General features: G+C 44.8%; 1 protein-coding gene across 9 annotated transcripts in view; it reads left to right on the top strand.

The window, feature by feature from the left end:
- NAV2 (neuron navigator 2) overlaps window positions 1-20,768 on the top strand; it is a 747,149-nt gene that overhangs the window by 417,412 nt on the left and 308,969 nt on the right. For 2 of the 9 annotated variants that reach the window (XM_037839255.1, XM_037839254.1), the window contains exon 1: window positions 8,794-9,250. The exons of the other annotated variants lie outside the window; for them this stretch is intronic. The gene's annotated coding sequence lies outside the window, so the exon portion shown is untranslated. Of the gene's footprint in view, window positions 1-8,793; window positions 9,251-20,768 lie in introns of those variants that run through there. 9 annotated transcript variants of the gene reach the window in all.

Raw genomic sequence — 20,768 nt, 5'->3', positions numbered from 1 at the left:
ATACTTTTTGGAATTGAAACCACAGCATGTAAGGAAGGTTTTAACTCTGGTTAATTACTGGGAAAATAAAGAATGGACCATCAGGAGGGAAAGAAAGAAAAATTCCGAAATTAGTGACTCCGTTTGGATGACATTTTGAGGTAACACATTCCCCTTCATTTTTGTGTTAATAGAGACAGAGAGATTTATAATTGGTCCCTCTGGTGACCTAGCAGTGCTTTATTACTTATGCAATTGTTTTTGTGTGGAGCCAAGCACCCAGAAAGCATGTGGCTAAGGCTTCTTTTTAAGTTTCTCTAAGACTCTCCAGGATTTGTGGACCAGACCACCATCACCTAACCATCAACGAGCCCAGAGTTCCCGAGAGTTCTTTTTAATTCAGAATATATTGCAGACATGCTGGCTCAGATGTTGTAGCAGCCAGGGAGGTAGAGACGCAGTGGAAGAGCCTGACCTACTACAGAAAATGGGGAATGGCGTGAGGGGTTGGAATGATTTGGCAGATATTGTTTAAACAGGTAACAAGATGAGATGGAAATATTTGGGAGTGCTGGAAGGTAGGAGAGGTTGTCCTTGCCACTGAGGATTCTAACTACCCCGTCCCACACCAATCATAACTCTTGTGTGGGACAGAGGTAGCTCCTGCAGTATGGATTATCCTGGTCATATTATGAGATGTGCTTTGTGCTTACAGTGAACATAATAGGACCCGAAGCACATACACATCTTTGGGAAGGTGAGGTGCTTTATACAGGAATTAACCAGCTCACATATGTGCTCTTGGCTTAAGATAATATGTCCGAGAGGGTCCATTGGTGAGCCTTTTGCACAGACATAGTGCCTGCCAGTGTTTCTCTGGCAGTGTTACTGGTGTGAAATTTCAGGAATTCAGATTACAGACTATGTCAGGAACCTTTTATGGGACCCTGCTTACTGGAGGATGAGGTCTGACTGTCCTCTGTGGCATTCTCTGGATGTGTCTCCATGGTGTTTTCTGTACAATGTTCTGTGGGTGACAGCACTGTTTGAAATATTACTCTGCAGGGCTCCCACATAGAAGCTGTTCATTCCAATTAGCATGGTCAGCCCTGTGATTTTCCACTTTCACTGTTCCCCAGGATGAAATGTTTCTTCCATCTGCCCATACACTGCCCTGTCTTCCAAAGCTTCTAAGAAGCCCTGCCTGACCATGCCATCTCCTGTGAACTCTGACAGTGTAGTTAGTGCTAGCCCCTCTTTGATCACATACTGCCCTAAATAATTGAGCTGTTTGTGTGTCTGTTCTGCCTCTGGAACTGGACTTAGAGTGGTGGTTAGGAGCATAGACTCAGGACAGTCTACTGGAGTTCCATCCCTAGCTCTGCTGCCAACTGGCTGTATGGCCTTAGAAGAGTATTACTTAACCTCTCAGAGCCTCAGTTTCTTCATTGTAAATTGATGATGATAATTGTTCCAAACTCAGAGTTGTCAGGTTGTTTTATAAAACACATATATTTAGAGTAGCACATAGTAAATGGCTCAATAAATGTTAGTGTTGCTAAAATGATGATGATGCATTCATTCATTCAACAAATTATTATGAAACCAGCTACTAGATACTGGAGGACACATCAGTAAGCAAAAAGAAATTTCTGCCTTTGTGGAGCTTATATTCTAGGGGAGGAAACAGATGATAAACAAAATAAAAAATATATATATTACTTTTTTTGTGGTGATGAATGCTATGGAGAAAAAATAGAGCAGGGTAAGGAGGAAAGGAAGGATGGGGGAAGTCACTATTTAATGTAGGGTGGTTCACTGAGAAAGTGACATTGCTGTTGTATAGTAATAATTATTATCGCTATTATAATCACTCCTCAGGGAGACATTATAAATAGTTGATTGTATAATTTACTATCCAAGCCAGGACACTTCTGAGAATGAGAAGGCATGTTGTTAATAATTGCACCAGGATACAGGTGTAAACTGGCCCTGTCCTGGACAAAGGGGGTTGCATTTATACTTATACTTGGTCACCCCAAGTATAAAAGATTAGCTAAAACGTAGTTTAGCATCAGATAGACCTAGATTCAACTTCTGGGTTCTGCCACCTTCTACCTATGAGGTGTTGGACAAATCATTTAACCTCTTTGTAACTCAGTTTCCTCATCTGTCTTGCATACCCAATAGGGATTTTGTGACAATTAAATGAGGTAATGCAAGTAAAGCACTCAGCACAAGCCATGACACCTGGTAGGCAGTCAGTACTACTCATTACCATCATCATCATCAGGTCAAGGGCAAGAATATCTTGTTCTTTTTCATCTCTTTCACTGTGTCTGGGAAGGAGTCGAGCACATGTAAGGTGGATTAATATTAGTATTGGAAATTTAGCTGAACAATGAATTTGAAAGATGAGCTGACTTGATCACCCGAGTAGTTGCTTCCATCCTCACTAGTAGACTATTAGAGTCACACGGTGCTTGTATGCTGGACTCACAGACAGGGTTGAGGAACTTCATGCTGGGATAGCCACAGGAAGAGTCAGACAGTAGAATCCAGGACTAACAATCTTAGATTTTAGATTCAGGAAGAGGCCCCATGACAATAGCTCCCCTCCATTTCATAGTGGAGAAGCTGGGACCCCAAAAGCTGAAAAGACATGCCCAAGACCTCATGGCCAGTAACCAGTTTCAATGCCTCTGCCATTACACATCCTGCAAATTGGTGTAACAAAGATTAAAAAGAGTGAGACGAGAGAGCACTTAGAATTTCACCTGGAAAAGCCATGTTGCTTTGGAAATGGGCCGCAGATGACGTAATCCTGCCATATCCCATTACTCAGTACTTGGCTAATCTTTGCACGAAACTTGTTTTGGTGAAACCTGAGCCTGGAGAAGCCAACTAAAGTATATTACTCTCTCCCTGTTGAAAGCTTCCTAGACCTGGACTAACATTTAATCTAAAGAGTAAGGTGATATTTCCTGAGATAGCAGTGAATTCACGTTTTGAAGTTAAATGAACTGAGTTTATTGCATTGGTTGGCTTTTTTTTTTTTTTAAGTGCCAACAGCAACAGTAAATGCTCTCCCCACAAAGTAACGTCTGGCCACTGTATGGGGGAGGGGGAGGAGAGCTACCGACACAGTAATTTCAGGCCTTAGAAGTTGCCTCACTGCCTCTCTTGTTAGCTATTATTTCAAATTGAACCATAGTTTGATTAAGGGGGCTCACATTTGAATAAACAGATTTCTAACACAAGACGGCTTGGGAACAAATGGATTCATTTTACATCATATTTCCTGAATACATTCTGCAGCTCTCTGCTGCAGATGACTGCACACCTGCTTTAAAATGCCAGGTAAGGAGGAAAGGAGTTCTGTTTGTGGGCCTTCTTGGATGGCGAATTGGTCAAAAAAGAAAAGAATAGCATACAGACAGATAATATTAGATATTTGGAGTTTGATATTATCCTTTTCAATTAATTCCCAGAAACATTCTAACACATAAGAATGTGGAAATCAACATATGATTGAAGTAGACTTTGTCAGGTAGACACTTGGAGTTTCAAAGCCATATGTGATGTAGTTCCAAGATGTTTCAGCTGCTAGCTGCTATTGATTATGTCTCCACAATAGCACTTGTGCATAAAGAATCTCCTTTCCCATGCCACAACTTTGGCTTTCATCTTTACTTTTAGTCTCTGCAGACACTTGCTAAAGCATGGGCCTTGGAGGGCAGGAATTGTGTCTCCATCATCTTTGCATTCCCTGGATTCAACACAGCACCTGCATATACTGTGTTCAATTAACCGAGAACTGATAAATTTACAACACAGTGCAAAATTGAATCACATAAAATGTAGGTTTGTGTATTGTAAGGTTAATGAAATAACTAGAGTGAGTGTGAGCACTAGCTGGCAAAGGTTCCCAGGTGCTCTCCGTGGGTTCTAAATCAGTTTTGTTCCTGGCTGCAGTTTGAGTCCCGCCCAGTAGAGGTCCACTCCAGCTTGAATTTTGATGGGTGTTTCAGGGTTCTGCAGCTGCTTAGGATATCCTAGACAGTGGCAGGCATTCCGTGAGTTTTCCCATGAGGTGGCTCCTGTTTCAAGCCCCATCCAGGCAGGTTGGGCCTGGAGAACATGAGGGATGTGGGAATTTACCTTCTGTTCCCCAGAGGATTGTCTGTTATTTCCCTGCCTGATCTTACACTCTTCCCCACACAAATACACAGAAGATAAGACCATTAACCCACCGTCATTAGAGAATAGGGGCCTGGACCGAGGTCTGGAGCAAATCACTGGGTCCTTTATATCAGAATTCAAGTTATCCTAAAGGCAGTTATCTTTGAGTTTTAATGTCTGTTACAGGCTGGGAGTGGATGGACTCGGGCTCAGCTCAATGAAGATGGAATTAATTCACCTTTTATTGTATGTGAAGCATTACTGTGCTTTAAGGAAAGACAAACCCAGCCCTTGCTGCCTGTGCTTGTGTGAATTTCATGGAGTAAGACTGTCAGTCAGAATGGTGATTCTCCAGTTGCTCCAGTAACTGAATGTCGTGTGTATCAGGTGCTGCATTTGGTTCTGGGGAATGCCAAGATGATGGGGATGCAATAGCTTCCCTCCCAGGGTTTATGCTTTGATGGGTTTCTCTAGATAGAGTAAGCTGAAAGCCAGAGTAGTGGCATGGAAAAGGCATTCTTCCAATAGGAGTGCTGTTATGGAGGCAGAATTGACAGGGCTTGTGAGCTGATTGTCATTGCTGAGCAAAGGGAAAGTGGACTTTTGCCTGGGAAATCTGGACTATAGCAGTGCAATGGAGAGAAATCAGAAAGTCAGGAGGAGGAGCAAGTTGGAGAGAGAGGAGAATGAGACATGATGGATTGGTTTTGGCAATACCGTGCTGGAGGTTATTTATATCATTTTTTCAAGTTTTGTTGAATATTTATCCCAAACTGTGCAAGGGGAAATTGAATGCAACATAAAGGAAGACTGTGTCCTCATCCCTTCTACCCTTTAAGGAACAAAGATTGATGGTCCAATAAGAAAAGTACTACTTTATTAACCTGGGTAAGCAGCTTTTAACTTCCCAAACCTGGAAGCTCAGACAAACTATGAAGAGGAACATGACTGAGGCCTAAAATCCAGAGGAACGCTTTCTGCCTTCTCCCCTTGAATTGGCGCACAGGTTTGACCTAACATCACTGATCACCCAGAGTCACAGGTGGAGAGGCTAAGCAGAGAGAAAGGGGGCCAGAGTTGCCTGCACCCCAGGTGTCAGGGACTCTGTGGGGCCTGATTTGTGCCTTAAAGCCCAGTTGCTCCATCCACCAGTAAATGGGGACCCAGTAAAGTCCTGATCTCTGCTAGATCAGATTAGACAGGGCTTTGCCTGTGATAATAGCAACCTGGGCATGCGGAGAGAAGCCAGTGATACCGACGGAGCATCCTTCCTGCCGGAGTCAAAGTGGGAACCTGGGAAGGAGAGAGAAGGGGAGAAGTTCCCTTTCTCCCAATAGCTTCCCTACCTTAGAGCTCGTAACAGACTAGCTGGGAGGCCAGCCCAGCCCCGGGGAACAAGTGACAGAGCAGACACTGTGTGCCAGCTATTAGCACACTCAGGAAAACAGTGTGTGGGAGAGCTGTGCTCTAAAGCAGGACGTAGCAATCATGCAAAGGCTATAGATAAATGCTGTGGGAGATCAGAGGAGGCAGCCTGTATAGTGCATTGATGTTGGAAACAAAAAACACTTGGTGCAAATCGCTGTGACTTTTGGCAAGTTACTTAACTTGTCTGGTGTTGCAGTTTCTGTATCTGGGAAGATTGGCAGGAATCCTTTCCTTACAGGGTTGTCAGAAACCTTAAAGAGACATGTATGTGACAGTCTGGGGGTGTCCATAGAACAGCAGGGGCTGGAAAGGTCAGACTCCTCTGGAGTCATACACACAAGGATCCGTGTCCTCAGGGAAGCCTCACATAGTCTAGGAGGACTTGGAGCAAGGTCTGAAGAATAGGGAAAATTTGGAAAAGAAGAAAGGAAGGGTTCCAAATAGGGTAACTGGCAAGTGTAAAGACTCACATGACCATACATCTCATTTTCTTGGTTTTATCAAATTCCCTTCATAATGTAGCTAGCCAGGAGAGAGGATCATGAGCCACTTGGTTTTCCTGGCTCAGGGAGAGGTGCACTCACTCTCTAATTCAAAGAGCCTGCCTGCCAGTCCTGCTTTTTACTTTCTCCAGTCTGAGCAGTGTGAGTCCATGGACAATTTAACATGAATATCTCAAATTTAATATGCTGCAGATGTAGCTGTAAGTAACCCCTCGAACTGTTCCCCTCCCCCGTCTTACCACTTCTGTAAGTCAGAGTTTCTCAGCTGTGGCACTGTTGATATTTTGAGCCAGATAATTTTTGGTTGGGGATTTCGGGCTGTCTTGTGCATTGTAAGATGTTTAGCAGCATCCTTGGCCTCTACCCATTGTAGGATGTTTAGTAGCACCTCCCGGTCATGACAATCAAAAATGTCTCCAGAAATTGTCAACTATTCCCTCAGGAACAAAATTGCGCCTAGTTGAGAACAACTGTCTTAAATGGTCCCACTGCTTACAAGCTGCTCAAGCCAGAGCTTGAGGCCTCGTTCTTGATTTCTCTTTTCCCTTCACTCCCAAATTCCAATAAGCTTGAACTTCCACGTGCATCCAAAATCTGACCACTTCTCATTATCTGATCATTCAAGATACATTATCTTTCACTGAGAGAATTCAGTAGCCTCCTAACTGGTCTCCATAGTTCCACTACTGCCCACTTCCAGTCCATTCTCCATTCAGCAGCCAGGATGGTGTCAAAATAAGAGATGGCACCATTTTACTCTCCTGTTTCAAGTACATTTCAATGGCTTCCCGTTGCACAAAGAATAAAATCTGAACTCCTCACCAAGGCTTAAAAGACTATACATCATCTGCTGTGCCTACCTCCTCCCTCTCATCTCTTATTTCCTTCGTTGCTCACCACCAGAATACACAAAGGGCACACTGCCTGGCCCATTGTAGATATTCAGTAAATGTTTGTTGGTTTGAATTGATTCAGGGCACTTAAGAAAAGAAGAGAATTGTGCAAGTGCAGGCTATTGTACAGGGACGCATACTCAGATCTCACCTTAGAAAGGAAATCAGTCATTCAGTGGGTCTTGATTAGAGACGGACAAATTTTGTATCCTCTGAGAATATGCTGTCCAGCAGAGAGATGAAGACTTTGGAGAACAGGACAGCACATAATTATGCCAAACAGCATGGCACTGTTTTGGATATCCTGAGTTGCTCTGGATTAGTATCGGGGCTTTTCCTCCCCTTTCCGGATCAGACTCTCAGCTGTGAGAAGCATGGAGAAGTAATGAAGATTCTTTACATTCTCAGACTGCTTTCTGGGGATCCTGCAAAGTCCCAGCTTCTATTCTGATTACCCTTCTCATGGCTGAGTTCAAGAGCATTTTGCTCACCCAGACTTTGAATCTGGGAAAATGCTTTATGACCATTTTTATGACCTCAAAGCAACCCACTAACGCAAATTATTTCCCTGTGTTTGCCAAAGGGGAAGAGCCAAGGGCCTGGTGATTTGCCCAGGATCTCCCAGCCTCAGATGTTCATGCATCCAGCCATATGCTGTCTCCTTCCATTAGACATGCTTTGGCTGCTCTGGGAGGCCCATCAGCAACCTCAGCCCACATTTCCCGTAGCCTTCATAGTCTTCCTCGGGAAGGAGGAAGGCTCGACTCAGAGAAACACATACTATTAGAGCTTGCAAGGTTTCAATGTAAAGTTCTAGTCCAAACCAATCCTTTTATACTGAGGCCAGCTGACATCCAGATAGGGAAAGTGATTTGCTTAAGGTCACAGCCCGAAGTCTCCTGACTTCCAGCCCAATGCATTTTTTATTCCAGTACAGTCATCTCTTATTAGAAATGTCCTCAGCACTCATATGTTTTCATTTCTTTGAGGCAGGATGGTGCAGTGAGCAGAGTGAGTTAGGGCGGTGGTCAGAGCAAGCCTGCCTCAGTTCTTGTTTTAGCCCAGCTCTTCACTGTGTGGCCTTGTTTAACCTGCCTGGGCCTCAGTTTTTCTCATCTGTGAAGTGGGGATAATCATAGTACCTCCCTGATTTGGATGTGCTGAGGATTAAATGAGTTAGTATGTGTAAAGGGCTCAGAATAATCTTTACCATGTAGGCACTACATAAATTATTATTGTGCAAATCCCAACCCTGCTGTCCACTAGCTGTGTGACCCTGGGTAAGTTACTTGACATCTCTGAGCCTCAGAATCCTCCTCTATGGGAATAATTCTGGCCTAGTAGAATTGGTGATTAGATTAGAGAGTGTGCATGTGAAGTATCTGCCCAAGAAAATGCAGTGTCTGGGTAGGCCCTGAGTAAAGTGGTCATGTCGCTTTGACTGCCTCCAAGGGTGTGAGGGTAATGAGTTTGTGAGACAATCTGCACAGCAGCTTCAGTGATTCATCACTTTTTAAAAATTATACTTTTTTTATTAGTTAACATTTCTTGAGCACTTGCTAGTGGTAGACACTGTTCTGTGCTTTTACGTGCTTTATCTCATTTAATCTGCACAACAACCTGAAGATGTAAGTACTATTATTTTCTCCATTTTATAAGTAAGGAAACTAAGACTGAGAAGGTAATAACTTACCCAGAGTCATGCAGTTGGTAAGAGGGAGAGTGACAATTTTGAACAGAGATCAGACTGGCTTGAAAAATCTATACTCTTAACCATACACTTCTAGGAGCTGTGCTGTACGCTGGTTCCAGATGAGTCCTGCCTAGGGTTAACTTCACTCATACCACGAACACCAGAGGAAGATAGAGCACCCTCCTGGGTTAACCATTACCACCTTACTGGCTGCCAAGTGACAAAAGGGCAAGGCAACGTAACTGCCTCCTGGAAACCCCCTCCCCCCCACGCCAATCTGCTGGAGCCTATGAGTACATCTGCTGACATCAAGCCCATCAAGTTCCTTTCCCATCACAGGTGTGGAGCCGTGGGGAGCAGGTGCTGGCATGGCAGGTCTGCAGTCCCAGGGCTGGGCAGGAAAAGCTGTGTCTGAGAGCTGTTTAAATAATCATCTTAACAGCCTCTGCAGATGAGAGAGACCCTGTCCCATTGCTGTTGGTGGATACAGTCGGTAGCAGAGTTGGAGATCTTTCTTCTCCTTACAAAGAGTTCCTAAGAGAAAACCTCTGTGCCTGGTCACCTTAAGCTAGGTAAGAACCTGGGCAAGCTGAGTGATTGAGTTGGAACCCAGGGCCTACCGGAAGAAAGCCCAGGGGCTGTGGGCGTGGGTGGCAGCAGGTGGTAGGTATGGGATGGACTCATTCAGATTCCAGTTCTGCTATGTACAGATTTCATAGCTCAGCCTCTTTTACTCCCTCTTAACACGGAGATGGCTGTATTGTTGGACATATGTGAACAGAAGTTCTAATGCAGAGCTACCCCCTAGGAGATGCTTTGCAAATATTCACCTCCTTATGTCATCTCTGTACAGCCCCACCACTAGGCCCCCCATAAGGGAAAGACTGCCTTGGGCATGGGGGTGCTTGTTCTTTGCATGCATGGCTGATTTATATACCTACATGTAAGAGGGGGATGATTACATTCAGAGACTGAAGGGGTTCCTCCCATCCAGCCTGTCTCCCCAACACACACTGAGGTCCAGGTCACAGACTTTAGAAACTCCCATGCCAGTGATGGAGCTCTTTGGCCTCCAACCTCTCCCTCATGTATTCTTCTGGACGTCAAAGCTGCTGCCAGGAGGATGTGGTTCCAGGCCAGTGGAGGGAATGGCTTCCACCTCCTGTCCTCTACAAGGCTTGGCCAGCCCACTTGCTCCTTGTGCCAAGCCTGACACCCTGGTCTGCTGCAGGGGAGAGCGCGCCTGAAAAATGATTACTGTTTGCTCGGCCCACTGAAGACCCGTGTTCTAACTGTCTGGCATGTGCATCAAGCTTCCAGCGGAATGGAGAAAAACCTCCACTCCTCCCTGCCGCCACCACTTTCCTGCTTTTTTATGAAGCTGCAAAGCAAAGGCTTTCTATGCAAACTTGCCAGCATTTACCAAACTCAGCTCTGCCAGGATGCAGGCTGTGGGTTATGTCTCCCTTTAGGACATCCCGTCTACATTAATATGGACCCTTAATACTCTTATCTCAGCATGCCTTCTGGGTTTACTGAAGCATAATGCTGAGAGCACATTCTTCCTTGGAAGTTACGGTCTGTTTCTGGGGAGGTTTTGGTTATTTGACTTTGAAATTGCAAAGTAAGAACGGGCTCAGATTGTGGGGGAGGTGGGAGGCGAGGTAATACAGGGAGCACCTGACAGCCCAGTTTTGAGTGAGTCATTTTTCTCTAATAAGGATGGAGCTGCTGCGTTGAGCTCATCTCAATAGTTACTCTATAACAACAATTGATAGTTGTTAAATTCAGAAATGTGGCTTGTTGTCTGTCTCTGAGTTAGTACTAGGGGCTGGGCATATAATCAGTTTCACTTTAATGATGATTGAATTTGGAAAAACCAACCAAATCAGCTAAAATTCCAGCCAAGCTGTAATTTATTCATTCAGGAAGCTTGATTCAGGGCCCAGTGCTAGGATCCTTTTTCAATTGCTTTTCTTTACTTCTTTCCGTCTCCACTGTGATCATCCTGGCCTGAGGCTGCTGCACCTGTACTGCTCCAGTAGCCCTGGAACTGGGCTCTGTGCTTCCCCTCTTGCTGCTCTGGGTGGCTAGAGTGACCTTTTGAAAACTTAAAATCAGGTTGTGTTGCTCCCTGTTTATAACCTTTCCATAGCTGCTGAATGCACAAAGTATAAACTCCCACCTGCTTATCATGGTCCGGAGGCCCTGCATCGTCTGGCCTCTGCCACCTCCCAACCTCACATCATCTCATGGGACCCCTTGTTCCCACCACTGCAGGCACTGGGGCCTCCTTCCTGTTTCGCGGCCTCCTTCCTACCTCAGGGCCTTTGAGCCCAGAATATTCTTAGCTGGATCTTCCCACGGTGCTTCCTTCCCGTTTTATCCTCAGCAGCCTCCCTGGACACCCGACTTTAGGAGCCCTCCCTTCAGTTGCTCTCTCACGTCACTGTTTACTTCCCTTCTAGCACAGTTACTACAGACTGCAGTTGTCTTGTTTAGAAATGTATTCGCTTGTCATCTTACCCAACTTGTAGGTAGGCTCCATGACTCTGAGGACACGCCTGACTGACTTTCTACTGAATTCCTAGCACCTAGCACAATATCTGGTTTAAAGTTAGGGCCTAATAAATATTTGTTGAATGAATGAATGAATGAATGAATGCGAACAGGTCAGCTCCTTGAGCAGGCCCCTCTGAACAGGAACACCTGTACCTGGGGTGGCAAGGAGGCTTCTGTGTCATCTCACCTCAGCCAGCAGTGGTCCTTCCTCTCCCTCAAGCATCCTTAGGATCCCACACTAAGTTCACTGTTGTTAATCGCACTGTGGTTTGTTTCTCACGGCCTTGCCTAGATCCTGGTCTGCTTGTGGACAGGCTTCCAATCTTTTGTGTCTCTGTAGCTGCTGAAGAACCTAACTCATTTGCCTTGCAAAGCAGGTATGCTCCCCACTTCCCTACCCCGACCCCAATCTGTGAGCCAGTACATTATTTATATTGAACATGACAACCGTTCCTCCAGAAGACCTTTTTCCCTGTCAGACGTATTCTAGGATCTCTGCTAAAACTGACCGTGGTAGGTCTATAGAGAATTTGGCCTCATCCTTACTGTTACTGGTCAGTTAATTCCTGGACTTTGTTCCCAGACTTTTCTCTTGTCCCCTCTTATGCTGGGTCTCAGGAGGGGCTAACTTGTGGGATATTTTTATGGGATGGCAGGAGAGAAAATCACCCACCTCCTTTCTGTGATGTAATTTGAATACCTATATCCTGGGGTTACTTCAGCTCTGCAGACACAGCTCTGTGCCCGAGGGAGTCAGCCACAGCCCAGTGCTACTTTTATTTGGCACAAACTGAATGCCAACACCCTTATTGTTTCCTGACTTCTTGGCCAGTTCCTCAGAGGAGAGCTGGTTGTATTTGCATCCTGCTGAGGCTGTCGGGAATGTAGATCCTTGACTCTTTGTGATATTACCTGGCTTTGGCTTCCGCTAGTGGAGTCTCCCCTCCTTCCTACCGCACCTTGGTTAGAAGAAGAGAATCCCACGATTCCAAGGAGCGTCCAGAAGCTCTCATCCCCCTCTGCTCACTGGCCAGAAGGTAGGTGGGTAGTTCATTCTAGTTTAGTATCATTTATACTCATGAATATTCACTAGGTCCCGGAATAAATGTATAACGAGTGTCTCTAGATACTGACATGTTTCCCACCTGATATTCATTTATTTGAATAATTTATTGCAAATCTCTCCCCTTCCCCAACTTTAGGATTACATATAGCAACACTTACATTTAGATAAACAGATTCTTTGAAATAATCCTGGAAATTAATATCTAAATGTAGCTGCATATTTCTGTCTTAGCACCCTGTGGCACGTTTGCTATCTTCCTTTCCCAGACACAGGAGCAGGGAGGCACATGAGGTAGAATAACCTGTCAGTGCCACAGTCTGTACAAGGCCATTGAAATTCCTGACTCCATCTGAGAGACACGATTATTCCTGAGAGCCCAAGAAGAGAAATGGAACCGAAAGTTATTTAAAATGAATTGCGAACATTCTCAAAGCCATCTCACACTACCCTGAAAAGCTAAGTGAGTTACATATGTGAAACCCCCCCTCAAAAAACTTAATGTTTATAAAGTTGCAATTTAAGGCAGTGTTGTCCACATTCAGTCATTCTTATATTACATTCATGTATTTTTGCCATATTTGTGTACCAGTCGTATTGTTTATTATTTATTTACTGTTTCTTCAAATTGACTTATTTATTTGAATAAATTTATTTAAAGAGGAAGCCATATATTCCAACTGTAAGTGCAAAAACAGTTTCATTTGGCATAACAGAAGATAATCATAAAAATAGATACCTACCTATTACAATAAGATGTTCACCATTGTAAGGTTTAAAATCTTATAAATTATACCACCAGTGCATCATATACATACCTTGTAAAACACAAATACATAAAGTAAATCTCTTTTTGACCAAAGAGAAAAGAAATGGACCAGCAAAAGTAGGAGGAACTACCAGGGCTCACAGGCAGGAGAAAATGGTCGGAAAGTTTTGGTCTAACAATTTGAGTTGAGTTTGCCACCTCATGTTGATCGCAAAGTGCAGAGATAATTTGTCCCAGTGACACATTTGCTTTTGTCCTTCCGGGTTTAACATAAAACAAATGTTGGCAGTTATTTCTCTTCTCAGCATAACGTTTTGTCAATACTTTGAGTCCTGCTTGGCCTTGGGGACTGTTGGGTAGTACACACTTTCTTCTGTAAATTCCACAAGCTGTTGTGCCTTTAAGAGGTGATGTGGGAAGGCAATTGTTTAGGTTGAGCCAGACCCAAAAGGTAGAAAGAAATCTGATCACTGAGCTTAAGTGAAAGAGAAAATTGGGGGAATTAATCAATTGCAGTTCAGTCCAGGAACTAGGAACCATTCTAGGTAACTTCAGCATGGAAGGATTGAATACAGCGATTGGGTGCTTACAAAATTGATGGAATAACAGAAGTTAGGGGAGTGCAGCTGGACTCTTGGTTTCATGTCCAAATCACCATACTGAGATGTAGAGGTCCTTTTATACTACAGCTATTATGCCACCCCTCCCTACCTGCCTCTTACTCCTTTAATGCTGGTGACCAGATCATGAGACCAGGAGCTTGGCTTCAATAAACATTCCCCTCTGTTGGAATTTACTTATCCACCTGCTTTGCCAGAAAGAAGGTGCTTGCCTTTGTTCCATACCTTAGGCAGGTGCAACCCATTGTCAGATCCTACGTTAGACCCAGAACCCTAGCTGCAAGGGAGTCTGGGAAATGATTTTAACCTTCCAGACTCAGCAATACCAGGATCGGGGGAGGTGGAGGAGAGCATCAGAGGAGGCCAAAGTGGATACTGAGGGCCAATAAGCAAAATAAGCACAGAGAGAGAGGGCAAATAACTAATCAGGGAGTATGTGCAAATCTGAGCTACATAAGCACCAGTGAGGTCACAGGAAGAAGACAGTAGGATTGGCTTAATCTGGGTCTTGCAAGATTCTAGTCTGGGGTATGTGGTAGTGAGGTTCTTGGTCATAGAAAGTCAGAGATTGAGCAATGTAAGGCCACAGACCAATTATTTTAAATCCCCAGCCTTTATTTATTTTTTTTTTTGAATGAGTATTATGTGCCATGCGTTGTACTGAAAATACTTTGTATGCAGTATCTTAGTTCTTCCTCTGAATGTTGTTTCTCCCTATTTTACTCTCAGAGAACCTAAATAACCTGCCCAAGGTCACACAGCTATAAGCAACTGAGCTGTGATGCCAACCAGGTTACCCTGACCCTAAAGCCAGTGTGCTGTTGCTAAGCCATACTTCCTACCTCTGGGGGGAAGGGAGATTGGAGGGGAGACTGGGACCAGGTTATGATGAGTCATGAATGCCGTGCTAGGATTCTGGACTTGATCTTAAATGACAAAGGAGGTCATTGGACATTTGAGAACAAGAGAGTGATGTGATAGAGGTATTTAGTAGGAGGATGTGGGGTTGACTGACATGAGACTAGAAGCATAAAGAAGAGCTTGGAAGAAAAGTAGATGAGCTCCTTCATTCAGTTGTTTCCTCCTTCCCTTGCTCCTCCTTCACCTTGTCCTCCTCTTCCCCTCTCCTCTTCCTCCACCTTTCTCCACTGGATTTTCAGAAAGGGTGAGTCCTTTGCTAACAATTCCTGAATCCTAGGTGGTTTTAAGTTTTCAGTTTGGTCAATAAAGTAGGTTCCTTCCAAAAAGCATTTTTCCAAGGGTCAACTTTCTAATACAAATCATCTTTTTTGGACTGTGTTTAATTCCTTGATTTTATTTATCTTTCTAGCTGAGATGCTGTGGGCATGGTAGTAAGTGGGAGTGGGCCAGCCTCTATGGAAATGACAAGGAGAGTATTGATTCTGTTTGAAAGAAGTCAGTTCTAGGACCCACCGCCCATTGGAGTTTCATATTCAGACATACTTGGTTGAAATCCCTACTCTGCTACTTTGTGAGGCTCATCAGACCTTGGGCAACTTGCTTAGTTTCTCTGAGCACCAGTCTCCTCCTCTGTTCAGTAGAGATTACAATACTGAACCTCATCAGGTTGTTGTAAAGACTCAGTAAAATCAGTTCCGTAAAACTTTTGTCATGATAGGCATGGAAATGGTAGGAGTTAGGAAATACCTGTTGCCTTCCCTTTCCAGCCTTTTAAAATATGTTGGGGGTGGATCTGACCAGCTCAGGTTAGTTGGATGGAGCCTGGTCCTAATTATTTAACCTCTAGGGCTTTCCTCTACTACTAACCCTAGTCTGATTCCCTCCATTTCCCAGCAGGGTAGACGGGGTAGACACAGACTAATTACAGACCCACCCAGTAGAAAGGCCAATGAGCCAACCTTGGATCTGAGGTGCCACCCAGTGAGTAAAAGCCCACATCAAACACCAGTTGATGATGGGGCCCGTGTAGTGTACCTGCTAACTCCATCCATTTAAAGTATATCTCTTCTTTTCTGAAATAGATGAATTGCGTTTCATTCTCAACAGAGAGAAACCCTCTGACATTAACTCCTTGACAGTTTCCACTTCTTTGCCAGTGCAAAGAGCTTGAGGCTTTTGCAATTCTCATAGCATCTGGCCCATCTTATCTAGATGACATTTGGAATTTTAATCTTCTAGTTATGGGTTTTCATAAATCTGGTTTGAAATCTTCACTGCCAATCTCCTCTGCTGTGGGAAAATGCCTTTAAAAAGATATGGGGAGGGTGGTTTGTGCATGTGTGGCAATGACTGGAAGGTCTGCTTGGGTGTTATTGAAAGGGAGACTGCAGGTGGGGAGTGCTGCTGCTTGTTTCTGATTGTGGACCTAGTACTGCTTTAGCTTAAGGCTTCTTCAGGACCCAAGTTAAGACTTTTGGGATCCAGACCTGACACTCGGCCAAGTGTATGTTATCTGCTAGCTCCCTTCACATGATACCCATTTTACAGAGAGAAAAACTGAGGTTCAGATATAGCAAGCTATTTGGCTGAAGTTAACAAGTGTGTGGTGGAGGGGGTCATTAAATCTTGGTTTAACAGACTTCAAAGCCTGCAGCTTTTCCAGTATGCCTGTCTGCCTCCCATTAATCCATGCATTCTTGGAACCAGACTACCCAAATCCATAGATCTGAAGTACTGGGACTACCTTAGCTGCATTCTTTTCACCCCTCCAGCACTAATCCTCTCCAAGTGGAGGGATGGGGTGGGTTAAGGCAGGAGAGGTAAGCAGAGGTTGGGTCCTGAAAGACCTTGCAAAAGTCGAAGGAGTTTGGACTTCATCCTGAGGGTAATGGGATGATATTGAAAGTTTTAACAGGGGAGTGGTATGAATCAACTTTAGCAGTTGCTGAAAGCTGACCCTGTGATGGATGTCCTTTTCCTGTTGATTGAAACATTCTTTTTCTTAGGCCCATGTAAATTCTCAGAGACCCTATTGCTGTGCCTTCAAGAACCATGGGGATCCTAGGCCCGCAGGTGGGGAACCAATGTTATAGATCATTTACAACGAAGAGTGAAGAGGGCATTCCAGGTTACAGATATTCATTGAGTTAATTCTATAAATGTTCAGAGTGTTGTGTCCCTATCCCCAGTACCCTGCTAACATGCAACAACCATTGGCTCTCAACACGGGCAGGCAGCATGCGATTTGGAATCAATGGTCCTGTCAGTGAAGCTGGTGTTTCCCAAGACTGGTAAACATAGGTGCTAGGCTGTACCTGGCTGGGACATCAGCCCTACTGGTGTGTGGGGAGTGGGCGGCTATTAGGGGCTCCTGGGGGAAGGGGGAGCTGGGAGACTTCTGTTGAGCTTCACAAGGTTTGTGGACTGCCTTGGCCAGGATAGTCCAGCACTTGCTTGTTTTTCCTGCAGACCATCTGCAAACTCTTAAGGGAATAGTTCCAGAAGCTGCAACAGTAGCAAGAAGAGAGCAGGTGTACAGGTGCCTTTCAGACCACTTTCTTTGTTTCCTGCTTGCCTGATTCCATTATATTGGCGGGGACGTCAGAGCCCCGAGAGACTCTACATTGTGTGGACCCAAGTGATTTTCAGCAGACAGGAGGCTGGAGCACTTGCCTTTGCCTTTTCAGAAGGGTACTTCGATGGAGCAATTGTTTTAACTGCCCCTGGGTTGCAGCCCAGGGCCTCAAACTTGGACAGGAGAGCACTCCTTGGCAGCTTCCCAGAGCCCAACAGAGCCCCTCATCTTCTACTAAAGTGACACACTTTGTTTGATTAATGCAGGCGTGACATTGGTGATGGTTTCACTGTTCTGCCTCGTCTCCCTGGCACCTCTGTCCTCCTCCCTAACAAGGCTGGAGTTCCTCAGTGCAGAATGGAGTGTGCTGTCCTTGCTGGCATTTCTGTACAGAGGGTGGCAACGGGCTAACTTGACCAGTTTGGCTTTTGTGGGGTCCTCTGGTGGTCCAGTAGTTGGGGAGTGACCCACAACCTCACAAAGGCAAAGGGAAGGGCCCATTGGCTTCCAGGAGCCCAGCAAGGCTGCCCCTTCCTGGGCACTTCTGCAGGCTTCATGAAAGTTCTCAAGCCACCAGGGGTTGAGAAGCAAGGAAACCTTCCATTTTCCCTATCATATCAAATGTAAGTTATTTCTTCCTCTTATTTCTATGAAGACACCCTGGGACCTGCTCAGGAAATTCCTTTCCTGTACAAACTGTTTTACTCTGAAATCCAGGTCCTGAACTGATCTTAAGTCAAATTTTCCTGAGCTGTAAGCTTAGTGTGACTCTAGCTTGATGGCTTAGAGATTCCTTATCTTTCCTAAAAGAGAGGGAGAGAGAAAGGAAGGGGAATGGATGTGTGTATGTATGAATATATGTGAGTACATGTATATGTGTGTATAGGTGTGTGTATAGGTGTGTGTGTGTGTGCATGGGTATAGGTAGGTGCATATACATGTGAATAGGTAAGTGTGTGTGTGTGTGTGTGTGTATCCTTTGAGCCTCTCTGTGCTTTCACTGAACTGTGATTAAAGCGTGAGGGTCTATGGAAGCACAACTGGGATCCCAGCCTGGCCTCTAGCCTTGGGTAATTTATTTCAATTCCCAGCTTCAGAAAATTTCCCTGTCCGAGACAAAGCATGAGGCCAAGTGAACATTAGGGTCTTACCTCATGACCCCCAAATATTCTTTAATTAGTGTCTGATAAGTTTTCTGATGGGGTTATTAAGGCTGAGAATTTCAGAAGCACAAAAGATAACTTTATTTTTTCAGTGAGGTTTTGTGTTTTAACCCCCGAAGAGACCTTACGGTTTGTTTTTCCTTGTCTGATTGCAATCTCCCAAGTTGCTGACAGTTTGCCTTTGAAATGAGCCAGCTTTGATCAGTGATGTGGCAGCCAGACACATCCTTTTTACTGTCTGTGACTTAGTCCAACCAGTTTGGCAACAGCAGGGTCCCATCCCAGCATGGGGAGTGGAAAATGGTGGACACAAAGCCTGCCTGTGATAAGGCAGTCTGGCCCCGACTTTGCCGGCCATATTGGTGCTTTCTTCTCTGCACCCACTGGGTCTCCCATCAAGCAGCTTTCTCTGCCAGCCCCCTGCTGCCATGGGGATAAGCCTCTGCTGTCACCGTCTGCCACCTCCCCCTTTGCTGTGTCATCTGCAGGCCCAACATTCCTCCTAGTTGTTAAATGATAAAAAGTTTGTCTTTACTGCCTTCCACTTTGCTTTTGCTGTTCCCTCTTTAAGGCTCACTTCTCCCCAGGCAAATAGTGCTGCTCTTGGCGGTTGAGGATGTCCATGTTCTCTGTAGAATAAGACAGTTTTAGGCTCCACTGGTGAAGTGTGGTGTCATGAGCCAGTCTGAGCTCATCCAGGGCCACCTTAGGAGGATGTGGCTAACCTGGAATGAGCCCCTCTCGCAGAGGCATGGCCATGAAGAGGGCAGACCCTGGACTTAGTCTGAGTTCAAATCCCTGTACCATCATTTACCAGCTGCATGTCCTTAGACAAGTTATTGTACCTGTAAGCTTCAGTTTCTTCAAAATGAAAAACAGAGTAATAGTTCTTACCTCAAAGGGTTGTTGTGAAGAGTCAGTCAAAAGTGCATGTAAATTGCACAGTATAACGTATGCTACATAGTATATGCATAATGAATGAGAGATAATATCATTGCTTTTTAAAAAATAATTACCATCGTCATCATTATCCATCATTGCCTTCTATCTGGAGAACGGCCACAGTGGTGAGAGAACCCAAACCTTGTTCTATGAAGAGCATTTATAGGAATTTGAAATACTTTTATAACATAAGGATTCATAGTAAGAGACCTTATAGCACTTCTGAAGGGCTGGAAGGATTAATCTGTGGGCGTCTGCCTACCAAACTAGGACCAAACTTCAATTCAGTGAAAGGAAGAGCTTTCTAAGCATCGTGTCAGATGGACTTAGGGTTTAGGGAAGCTTACATCCCTAGAAGTTTGGGAAGACTTGTTATGGGGCTTGTATGAAGAACTGGTCCATCAAAGGGGAGAGGCATTGGGCTAGAGGGCTGGGAAGGCCCCTTCCATCCCCAGATCTCTCGGATTCTGGGTTCCAAAAGGCCCTGTGCTGTTTGTTTCTTGGCATCTAGCAGAAGATGCCCACTCCCTGACCTCTACAGTGATTTTTAATTGTGATCACTGAGGTCTCTGCCAGCTATCTATGGTCTGTGGACTGGTCTCTCGCTGTTGCGTGTTTTAAATAAGACAATGTCCACAAGCTTAATTTTGGCTCATCTGAGTGCTTAATTCAGGAAACTCTATGAAGCAGTTAGGCCCTATTATGCCAGTGTAGGCTTAAGAGCAGTGAATCAGTGTTTATTCATCCTAGGGAATGGTTTTGTATGAACAGAAAGAGTCAGTGGGGATGGGCAGTTTTCAGGACCGTTGTGCTCCCACAAAAATGCCTGCTAGGAAATTCTGAGATGCGTGGATTTAGAATATGTCTTCATTCCCAAAAATCAGGAATCCTAACTGGAGAACACAGACAAAGGTGAACAGCCCTTTCCTCCCTGTTTGTTATAAATAGACATTTTTGATCACAGAGAAAGGCTTCTTTTCCCTTCCTCTCCTAGTTTGCAGTGCCCTTGTGCAGAGATCATTGTGTGTTCCAGGCTGGGATTTATTATTTCCAGCAATACTCATGTTTCTGTTCTTCCGCAAGATTTCATTAAAGCTCAACCAGCAGTTTACCAGGGCAGGCAACTGCCAAGGTTAATATTTCTGCAATGCATTCTCTTCTGTTCCGTCTTGGCACCAAAAAATTCCCAGGTGGGCACATTGTGCTGGTGCCATATATCAAAACTACACAGCAGAAACACCAGGGCATCTGTTTAGCGCAGGTGGAGCCTCAAATTGCAGAATGTGTTAGCTTGGCCGACCCAGGCAGGGGTGGGGGGCATTTTTCTCTAGTGAGTACCAGTTCATCTTTTTATGGGCTTTTCTAGCTGAAAGTATCCCTGTCACACTGCAGAGGCCCCCAGAACCGCTCAGTTTGGTGCAAGGACAGGGACCACAAGAGCACTTGGCCGTGGAAAATGGTACCTCTTTCCACGT

The sequence above is a fragment of the Choloepus didactylus genome, chromosome 6 (assembly GCF_015220235.1).
Source record: "Choloepus didactylus isolate mChoDid1 chromosome 6, mChoDid1.pri, whole genome shotgun sequence".
Classification (NCBI taxonomy): Eukaryota; Metazoa; Chordata; class Mammalia; order Pilosa; family Megalonychidae; genus Choloepus; species Choloepus didactylus.
The sequence above is the reverse complement of the archived record's forward strand: the minus strand, read 5'-3'. Positions and strand labels throughout refer to the sequence as shown.